At 45.8% G+C, this 11,121-nt stretch overlaps 1 long non-coding RNA gene across 14 annotated transcripts; it reads right to left on the bottom strand.

Annotated features, from left to right (window-relative positions):
• Positions 1–1,235: 1,235 nt before the first annotated feature.
• On the bottom strand, positions 1,236–3,137 carry LOC127914883 (uncharacterized). Of its 14 annotated transcripts, none has more exons than XR_008089398.1 (3): positions 3,104–3,137; positions 2,495–2,654; positions 1,236–1,596 (listed from the first exon to the last, which is right to left on the bottom strand). It is a non-coding gene; the product is annotated as an uncharacterized LOC127914883 (long non-coding RNA). The 14 variants fall into 14 exon arrangements; XR_008089513.1 differs by having other exon boundaries at positions 2,495–2,590; positions 3,104–3,130; XR_008089628.1 differs by having other exon boundaries at positions 2,527–2,590; positions 3,104–3,130.
• Between the last annotated feature and the right edge of the window lie 7,984 nt (positions 3,138–11,121).

The raw sequence follows: 11,121 nt of genomic DNA, 5'->3' as shown, positions 1-11,121 counted from the left end.
AGAGCTTGCAGATACCAAACTACCGGTCCAGTACTCAGAGCTTTAAAAGGACATTGAGAGCTTGCAGATACCAAACTACCGGTCCAGTACTCAGAGCTTTAAAAGGACATTGAGAGCTTGCAGATACCAAACTACCAGCCCAGTACTCAGAGCTTTAAAAGGACATTGAGAGCTTGCAGATACCAAACTACCGGTCCAGTACTCAGAGCTTTAAAAGGGCATTGAGAGCTTGCAGATACCAAACTACCGGTCTTGCAACAACAAAACCCACAGGCCGCAGCACAATAGAGTGACACGTCACTAAGCTAAGTCTGGTCAAAAGCAGTGCACTATGGGGAATTGGGTGGCATTTGTGAATCAGTGTGATCTGACTAGTAGTGGGACAGCATCGCGACGCGCTATCAGGAGAAGCAGCAGACTCAAACTAACACTGAAAATCAACCGACCGTGTGAACGAAACAATGGAAATAGCCAAGAAACACGAGAACAAAGTCTCACTTTGTAAAGTTGTCCAATCTATCATCAGCACAATGCTCCCTAGCTAGGCTGTGTCGCTACATGTCCAATCTATCATCAACACAATGCTCCCTAGCTAGGCTGTGTCGCTACATGTCCAATCTATCATCAGCACAATGCTCCTTAGCTAGGCTGTGTCGCTACATGTCCAATCTATCATCAGCACAATGCTCCCTAGCTAGGCTGTGTTGCTGCATGTCCAATCTATCATCAACACAATGCTCCCTAGCTAGGCTGTGTTGCTGCATGTCCAATCTATCATCAGCACAATGCTCCTTAGCTAGGCTGTGTCGCTGCATGTCCAATCTAACTAACGTCCCTACACTCTAACCACTAGGCTACCTGCCGTCCCTACACTCTAACCACTAGGCTACCTGTCGTCCCTACACTCTAGCCACTAGGCTACCTGCCGTCCCTACACTCTAGCCACTAGGCTACCTGCCGTCCCTACACTCTAACCACTAGGCTACCTGCCGTCCCTACACTCTAACCACTAGGCTACCTGCCGTCCCTACACTCTAACCACTAGGCTACCTGCCGTCCCTACACTCTAACCACTAGGCTACCTGCCGTCCCTACACTCTAACCACTAGGCTACCTGCCGTCCCGACGCTCTAACCACTAGGCTACCCTGCCGCCCCTACGCTCTAACCACTAGGCTACCTGCCGTCCCGACGCTCTAACCACTAGGCTACCCTGCCGCCCCTACGCTCTAACCACTAGGCTACCTGCCGTCCCTACACTCTAACCACTAGGCTACCTGCCGTCCCTACACTCTAACCACTAGGCTACCTGCCGTCCCTACACTCTAACCACTAGGCTACCTGCCGTCCCTACACTCTAACCACTAGGCTACCTGCCGTCCCTACACTCTAACCACTAGGCTACCTGCCGTCCCTACACTCTAACCACTAGGCTACCTGCCGTCCCTACACTCTAACCACTAGGCTACCTGCCGTCCCTACACTCTAACCACTAGGCTACCTGCCGTCCCTACACTCTAACCACTAGGCTACCTGCCGTCCCTACACTCTAACCACTAGGCTACCTGCCGTCCCTACACTCTAACCACTAGGCTACCTGCCGTCCCTACACTGTAACCACTAGGCTACCTGCCGTCCCTACACTCTAACCACTAGGCTACCTGCCGTCCCTACACTCTAACCACTAGGCTACCTGCCGTCCCTACACTCTAACCACTAGGCTACCTGCTGTCCCTACACTCTAACCACTAGGCTACCTGCCGTCCCGACGCTCTAACCACTAGGCTACCCTGCCGCCCCTACGCTCTAACCACTAGGCTACCTGCCGTCCCTACGCTCTAACCACTAGGCTACCTGCCGTCCCTACACTCTAACCACTAGGCTACCTGCCGTCCCTACACTCTAACCACTAGGCTACCTGCCGTCCCTACACTCTAACCACTAGGCTACCTGCCGTCCCTGCACTCTAACCACTAGGCTACCTGCCGTCCCTACACTCTAACCACTAGGCTACCTGCCGTCCCTACACTCTAACCACTAGGCTACCTGCCGTCCCTACACTCTAACCACTAGGCTACCTGCCGTCCCTACACTCTAACCACTAGGCTACCTGCCGTCCCTACACTCTAACCACTAGGCTACCTGCCGTCCCTACACTCTAACCACTAGGCTACCTGCCGTCCCTACACTCTAACCACTAGGCTACCTGCCGTCCCTACACTCTAACCACTAGGCTACCTGCCGTCCCTACACTCTAACCACTAGGCTACCTGCCTCCTCTACACTCTAACCACTAGGCTACCTGCCACCTCTACACTCTAACCACTAGGCTACCCTGCCTCCTCTACACTCTAACCAATAGGCTACCTGCCACCTCTACACTCTAACCACTAGGCTACCTGCCTCCTCTACACTCTAACCGCTAGGCTACCTGCTGTCCCTACACTCTAACCACTAGGCTACCTGCCGTCCCTACACTCTAACCACTAGGCTACCTGCCGTCCCTACACTCTAACCACTAGGCTACCTGCCGTCCCTACACTCTAACCACTAGGCTACCTGCCACCTCTACACTCTAACCACTAGGCTACCTGCCGTCCCTACACTCTAACCACTAGGCTACCTGCCACCTCTACACTCTAACCACTAGGCTACCTGCCGTCCCTACACTCTAACCACTAGGCTACCTACCACCTCTACACTCTAACCACTAGGCTACCTACCACCTCTACACTCTAACCACTAGGCTACCTGCCGTCTCTACACTCTAACCACTAGGCTACCTACCACCTCTACACTCTAACCACTAGGCTACCTACCACCTCTACACTCTAACCACTAGGCTACCTGCCGTCCCTACACTCTAACCACTAGGCTACCTGCCGTCCCTACACTCTAACCAATAGGCTACCTGCCGTCCCTACACTCTAACCGCTAGGCTACCTGCCGTCCCTACACTCTAACCGCTAGGCTACCCTGCCGCCTCTACACTCTAACCAATAGGCTACCTGCCGTCCCTACACTCTAACCACTAGTGTACCTGCCGTCCCTACAATCTAACCACTAGGCTACCTACCACCTCTACACTCTAACCACTAGGCTACCTGCCACCTCTACACTCTAACCACTAGGCTACCTACCTCCTCTACACTCTAACCACTAGGCTACCTACCAAGGCAGTTGATCCACTGTTCCTCTGCAATTACAGAGTGTGTGGAAAACATTTCATCACAGTTAAGACAATTTAAATTTGTTTAGTACAGTCCGTTTGTAACTCCACTCACTCACTTGTAGCTTTATAATCTGTTTGTGTTGTTGATCTTGGCTAGTTTAATGTTCTGGTTAATGTTCTGGTTGGTACCGTAGCTAGCTCACGTGGCTAACGTTAGCGCCAGACGAACATTAGGCATTAGGCTCTACAACATAACTTTTTTTCTGCTTGGGTGCAGTCGATGTTGAAAAGTCATCTTTACACATGTTGTACTTTTCTAAAATATAGTTTTGTAATTGACTAAAAGAAGCAGACAACAATTAGCTAAATGTTTCAGTGTGGAGTCAATTGATGGGGGAGGGGGGTGCTGTGTTTCATTAAACCATCAGAAGACTGTTGCTGACTATAAGGAGGTATGGGTCATTAAAGATCCCATGGCACTTATTGTAAGAGTAGGGGTTTTAACCCTGGTGTCTTGGCTAAATTTCCAATCTGGTCCTTCAAACCATCACGGTCACCTAATCATCCCCAGTTTACAATTGGCTCATTCATCCCCCTCCTCTCCCCTGTAACTATTCCCCAGGTTGTTGCTGCAAATGAGAAGGTGTTCACAGAGACTATATACAGGGAGTACAGGTTAGTAATGAGGCTATATACAGGGGGTACAGGTTAGTAATGAGGCTATATACAGGGGTCACAGGTTAGTAATGAGGCTATATACAGGGGGTACAGGTTAGTAATGAGACTATATACAGGGGGTACAGGTTAGTAATGAGACTATATACAGGGAGTACAGGTTAGTAATGAGACTATATACAGGGGTCACAGGTTAGTAATGAGGCTATATACAGGGGGTACAGGTTAGTAATGAGACTATATACAGGGGTACAGGTTAGTAATGAGACTATATACAGGGGTACAGGTTAGTAATGAGACTATATACAGGGGTACAGGTTAGTAATGAGACTATATACAGGGGTACAGGTTAGTAATGAGACTATATACAGGGGTACAGGTTAGTAATGAGACTATATACAGGGGTACAGGTTAGTAATGAGACTATATACAGGGGGTACAGGTTAGTAATGAGACTATATACAGGGGTACAGGTTAGTTAGGGGGTAATGAGACTATATACAGGGGTACAGGTTAGTAATGAGACTATATACAGGGGTACAGGTTAGTAATGAGACTATATACAGGGGTACAGGTTAGTAATGAGACTATATACAGGGGTACAGGTTAGTAATGAGACTATATACAGGGGGTACAGGTTAGTAATGAGACTATATACAGGGGTACAGGTTAGTATGAGACTATATACAGGGGGGTACAGGTTAGTAATGAGACTATATACAGGGGTACAGGTTAGTAATGAGACTATATACAGGGGTACAGGTTAGTAATGAGACTATATACAGGGGTACAGGTTAGTAATGAGGCTATATACAGGGGTAATGAGACAGGTTAGTAATGAGGCTATATACAGGGGGTACAGGTTAGTAATGAGACTATATACAGGGGTACAGGTTAGTAATGAGACTATATACAGGGGTACAGGTTAGTAATGAGGCTATATACAGGGGGTACAGGTTAGTAATGAGACTATATACAGGGGGTACAGGTTAGTAATGAGACTATATACAGGGTGTACAGGTTAGTAATGAGACTATATACAGGGTTACAGGTTAGTAATGAAATTATATATAGGGGATACAGGTTAGTAATGAGACTATATACAGGGGGTACAGGTTAGTAATGAGACTATATACAGGGTTACAGGTTAGTAATGAAATTATATATAGGGGATACAGGTTAGTAATGAGACTATATACAGGGGGTACAGGTTAGTAATGAGACTATATACAGGGGTCACAGTTTAGTAATGAGACTATATACAGGGGGTACAGTTTAGTAATGAGACTATATACAGGGGTACAGGTTAGTAATGAGGCTATATACAGGGGGCACAGGTTAGTAATGAGACTATATACAGGCGGTACAGGTTAGTAATGAGACTATATACAGGGTGTACAGGTTAGTAATGAGACTATATACAGGGGGTACAGGTTAGTAATGAGACTATATACAGGGGGCACAGGTTAGTAATGAGACTATATACAGGGGTACAGGTTAGTAATGAGGCTATATACAGGCGGTACAGGTTAGTAATGAGACTATATACAGGGTGTACAGGTTAGTAATGAGACTATATACAGGGGGTACAGGTTAGTAATGAGACTATATACAGGGGGCACAGGTTAGTAATGAGACTATATACAGGCGGTACAGGTTAGTAATGAGACTATATACAGGGGTACAGGTTAGTAATGACACTATATACAGGGGTACAGGTTAGAAATGAGACTATATACAGGGGGTACAGGTTAGTAATGAGACTATATACAGGGGGTACAGGTTAGTAATGAGACTATATACAGGGGGTACAGGTTAGTAATGAGACTATATACAGGGGTACAGGTTAGTAATGAGACTATATACAGGGGGTACAGGTTAGTAATGAGGCTATATACAGGGGTACAGGTTAGTAATGAGACTATATACAGGGGGCACAGGTTAGTAATGAGACTATATACAGGGGTACAGGTTAGTAATGAGACTATATACAGGGGTACAGGTTAGTAATGAGACTATATACAGGGGTACAGGTTAGTAATGAGACTATATACAGGGGTACAGGTTAGTAATGAGACTATATACAGGGGTACAGGTTAGTAATGAGACTATATACAGGGGTACAGGTTAGTAATGAGACTATATACAGGGGTACAGGTTAGTAATGAGACTATATACAGGGGTACAGGTTAGTAATGAGACTATATACAGGGGTACAGGTTAGTAATGAGACTATATACAGGGGTACAGGTTAGTAATGAGACTATATACAGGGGTACAGGTTAGTAATGAGACTATATACAGGGGTACAGGTTAGTAATGAGACTATATACAGGGGTACAGGTTAGTAATGAGACTATATACAGGGGTACAGGTTAGTAATGAGACTATATACAGGGGTACAGGTTAGTAATGAGACTATATAATGAGAGGGGTACAGGTTAGTAATGAGACTATATACAGGGGGTACAGGTTAGTAATGAGACTATATACAGGGGTACAGGTTAGTAATGAGACTATATACAGGGGGTACAGGTTAGTAATGAGACTATATACAGGGGTACAGGTTAGTAATGAGACTATATACAGGGGTACAGGTTAGTAATGAGACTATATACAGGGGTACAGGTTAGTAATGAGACTATATACAGGGGTACAGGTTAGTAATGAGACTATATACAGGGGGTACAGGTTAGTAATGAGACTATATACAGGGGGTACAGGTTAGTAATGAGACTATATACAGGGTAATGAGACTACAGGTTAGTAATGAGACTATATACAGGGGGTACAGGTTAGTAATGAGACTATATACAGGGGTACAGGTTAGTAATGAGACTATATACAGGGGTACAGGTTAGTAATGAGACTATATACAGGGGGGTACCGGTTAGTAATGAGACTATATACAGGGGGGTACCGGTTAGTAATGAGACTATATACAGGGGGTATAGGTTAGTAATGAGACTATATACAGGGGGGTACCGGTTAGTAATGAGACTATATACAGGGGGTACAGGTTAGTAATGAGACTATATACAGGGGGTACAGGTTAGTAATGAGACTATATACAGGGGTTACAGGTTAGTAATGAGACTATATACAGGGGCTACAGGTTAGTAATGAGACTATATACAGGGGTACAGGTTAGTAATGAGACTATATACAGGGGTCACAGGTTAGTAATGAGACTATATACAGGGGGTACAGGTTAGTAATGAGACTATATACAGGGGTCACAGGTTAGTAATGAGACTATATACAGGGGTCACAGGTTAGTAATGAGACTATATACAGGGGGTCACAGGTTAGAAATGAGACTATATACAGGGGGTACAGGTTAGTAATGAGACTATATACAGGGGGTACAGGTTAGAAATGAGACTATATACAGGGGTACAGGTTAGAAATGAGACTATATACAGGGGGTACAGGTTAGAAATGAGACTATATACAGGGGTACAGGTTAGTAATGAGACTATATACAGGGGGTACAGGTTAGAAATGAGACTATATACAGGGGTACAGGTTAGTAATGAGACTATATACAGGGGTACAGGTTAGTAATGAGACTATATACAGGGGGTACAGGTTAGTAATGAGATTATATACAGGGGGTACAGGTTAGTAATGAGACTATATACAGGGGGTACAGGTTAGTAATGAGACTATATACAGGGGACACCGTTTGATAGGTGAGAATTGTCTGTTAATTGAATGATTAGAATATTCCGCCCTGAAACATATTAATTGTATGGAATTGATTAGAATGTATGAAATCATAATCAATAAATGTGTAGTCCTAGTCAAAATAAGGGTGAAACAATATGGCTCTATGGTATTTCAAACACAGACTGTCTGAGCTTGGTTCCCGACCTGACTAGAGATTTGGGAGAGAACGAGGAGTACGTCTCGAGGACGAGGTCACTAGCTCTGTCGGCTGGGAAGTGAGACAGACAGTGTGTGCGTAGCAGAACATGTGTGTGCGTATGTATGTGTGTGCGTATGTGTGTGTGTAAGTGTGGGCGTAAAGAAGTCAGTATAAAATCAATTGTTTTGTATTCTTGACTTCAGAACGTTCCGTGAATAAAACTTTTTGACCATTTTAGCTGACCGTCTATTTCATTCGACCAGGATCTGACACATTCTGGTTTGCAGACTGAGAGTAACATACAGTGCCTTGCGAAAGTATTCGGCCCCCTTGAACTTTGCGACCTTTTGCCACATTTCAGGCTTCAAACATAAAGATATAAAACTGTATTTTTTTGTGTGAAGAATCAACAACAAGTGGGACACAATCATGAAGTGGAACGACATTTATTGGATATTTCAAACTTTTTTAACAAATGAAAAACTGAAAAATTGGGCGTGCAAAATTATGTTAGTTTTCTTATGTCTATTTATTTCATTGTTTAGTGAATTATATTCTCAGCAACGAAACAAAAATCCTATTTAGTCGTCATAGCCATAACGCAGGGATCGAAATGGAACCATTTTGCCATAGCCATAACGCAGGGATCGAAATGGAACCATTTTGGTCCAACGAAGAAGAACCTCTAGGGTTCTGATCAAAGAACCCTATAAACGGGTTCTATATGAAGCAAGTGATTGAATCCTTTTTTGGTTCTGTAAGGAACCTTTTTTTCTAAACGAGTGTTCTGGATAGATACCCGAACAGCCCTGTGACCATCAGACAGAGAGATACAAAGCCTTGAGTGAGACGGCGCTGTGTTCCATCAGACCACACAGAGCAAACGATAGCCTTGTTCCATCAGACCACACAGAGCAAACGATAGCCTTGTTCCATCAGACCACACAGAGCAAACGATAGCCTTGTTCCATCAGACCACACAGAGCAAACGATAGCCTTGTTCCATCAGACCACACAGAGCAAACGATAGCCTTGTTCCATCAGACCACACAGAGCAAACGATAGCCTTGTTCCATCAGACCACACAGAGCAAACGATAGCCTTGTTCCATCTCACAGAGCAAATGATAGCCTTGTTCCATCTCACAGAGCAAACGATAGCCTTGTTCCATCTCACAGAGCAAACGATAGCCTTGTTCCATCTCACAGAGCAAACGATAGCCTTGTTCCATCTCACAGAGCAAACGATAGCCTTGTTCCATCTCACAGAGCAAACGATAGCCTTGTTCCATCAGACCACACAGAGCGATAGCCTTGTTCCATCAGACCACACAGAGCGATAGCCTTGTTCCATCAGACCACACAGAGCAAACGATAGCCTTGTTCCATCTCACAGAGCAAATGATAGCCTTGTTCCATCTCACAGAACGATAGCCTTGTTCCATCAGACCACACAGAGCAAACGATAGCCTTGTTCCATCTCACAGAACGATAGCCTTGTTCCATCTCACAGAACGATAGCCTTGTTCCATCTCACAGAACGATAGCCTTGTTCCATCACACAGAGCGATAGCCTTGTTCCATCAGACCACACAGAGCAAACGATAGCCTTGTTCCATCAGACCACACAGAGCAAACGATAGCCTTGTTCCATCTCACAGAGCAAATGATAGCCTTGTTCCATCTCACAGAGCAAACGATAGCCTTGTTCCATCTCACAGAGCAAACGATAGCCTTGTTCCATCTCACAGAGCAAACGATAGCCTTGTTCCATCAGACCACACAGAGCGATAGCCTTGTTCCATCAGACCACACAGAGCGATAGCCTTGTTCCATCAGACCACACAGAGCAAACGATAGCCTTGTTCCATCTCACAGAGCAAACGATAGCCTTGTTCCATCTCACAGAGCAAATGATAGCCTTGTTCCATCTCACAGAACGATAGCCTTGTTCCATCAGACCACACAGAGCAAACGATAGCCTTGTTCCATCTCACAGAACGATAGCCTTGTTCCATCTCACAGAACGATAGCCTTGTTCCATCTCACAGAACGATAGCCTTGTTCCATCAGACCACACAGAGCAAACGATAGCTTTGTTCCATCAGACCACACAGAGCGATAGCCTTGTTCCATCAGACCACACAGAGTGATAGCCTTGTTCCATCAGACCACACAGAGCAATAGCCTTGTTCCATCAGACCACACAGAGCAAACAATAGCCTTGTTCCATCTCACAGAACGATAGCCTTGTTCCATCTCACAGAACGATAGCCTTGTTCCATCAGACCACACAGAGCAAACGATAGCCTTGTTCCATCAGACCACACAGAGCGATAGCCTTGTTCCATCAGACCACACAGAGCGATAGCCTTGTTCCATCAGACCACACAGAGCAAACGATAGCCTTGTTCCATCTCACAGAACGATAGCCTTGTTCCATCTCACAGAATGATAGCCTTGTTCCATCACAACACACAGAGCAAACGATAGCCTTGTTCCATCAGACCACACAGAGCAAACGATACCCTTGTTCCATCAGACCACACAGAGCGATAGCCTTGTTCCATCAGACCACACAGAGCGATAGCCTTGTTCCATCAGACCACACAGAGCAAACGATAGCCTTGTTCCATCTCACAGAACGATAGCCTTGTTCCATCTCACAGAACGATAGCCTTGTTCCATCAGACCACACAGAGCAAATGATAGGCTTGTTCCATCAGACCACACAGAGCAAACGATAGCCTTGTTCCATCTCACAGAGCAAACATTTACATTACATTTTACATTTAAGTCATTTAGCAGACGCTCTTATCCAGAGCGACTTACAAATTGGTGCATTCACCTTATGACATCCAGTGGAACAGCCACTTTACAATAGTGCATCTAAATCTTTTAAGGGGGGGGGGGGGTGAGAAGGATTACTTTATCCTATCCTAGGTATTCCTTAAAGAGGTGGGGTTTCAGGTGTCTCCGGAAGGTGGTGATTGACTCCGCTGTCCTGGCGTCGTGAGGGAGTGTGTTCCACCATTGGGGAGCCAGAGCAGCGAACAGTTTTGACTGGGCTGAGCGGGAACTGTACTTCCTCAGTGGTAGGGAGGCGAGCAGGCCAGAGGTGGATGAACGCAGTGCCCTTGTTTGGGTGTAGGGCCTGATCAGAGCCTGGAGGTACTGAGGTGCCGTTCCCCTCACAGCTCCGTAGGCAAGCACCATGGTCTTGTAGCGGATGCGAGCTTCAACTGGAAGCCCGTGGAGAGAGCGGAGGAGCGGGGTGACGTGAGAGAACTTGGGAAGGTTGAACACCAGACGGGCTGCGGCGTTCTGGATGAGTTGTAGGGGTTTAATGGCACAGGCAGGGAGCCCAGCCAACAGCGAGTTGCAGTAATCCAGACGGGAGATGAC

This window comes from Oncorhynchus keta, chromosome 1, assembly GCF_023373465.1.
Source record: "Oncorhynchus keta strain PuntledgeMale-10-30-2019 chromosome 1, Oket_V2, whole genome shotgun sequence".
Lineage (NCBI taxonomy): Eukaryota > Metazoa > Chordata > Actinopteri > Salmoniformes > Salmonidae > Oncorhynchus > Oncorhynchus keta.
This window is presented reverse-complemented; position numbering and strand designations above follow the sequence as displayed.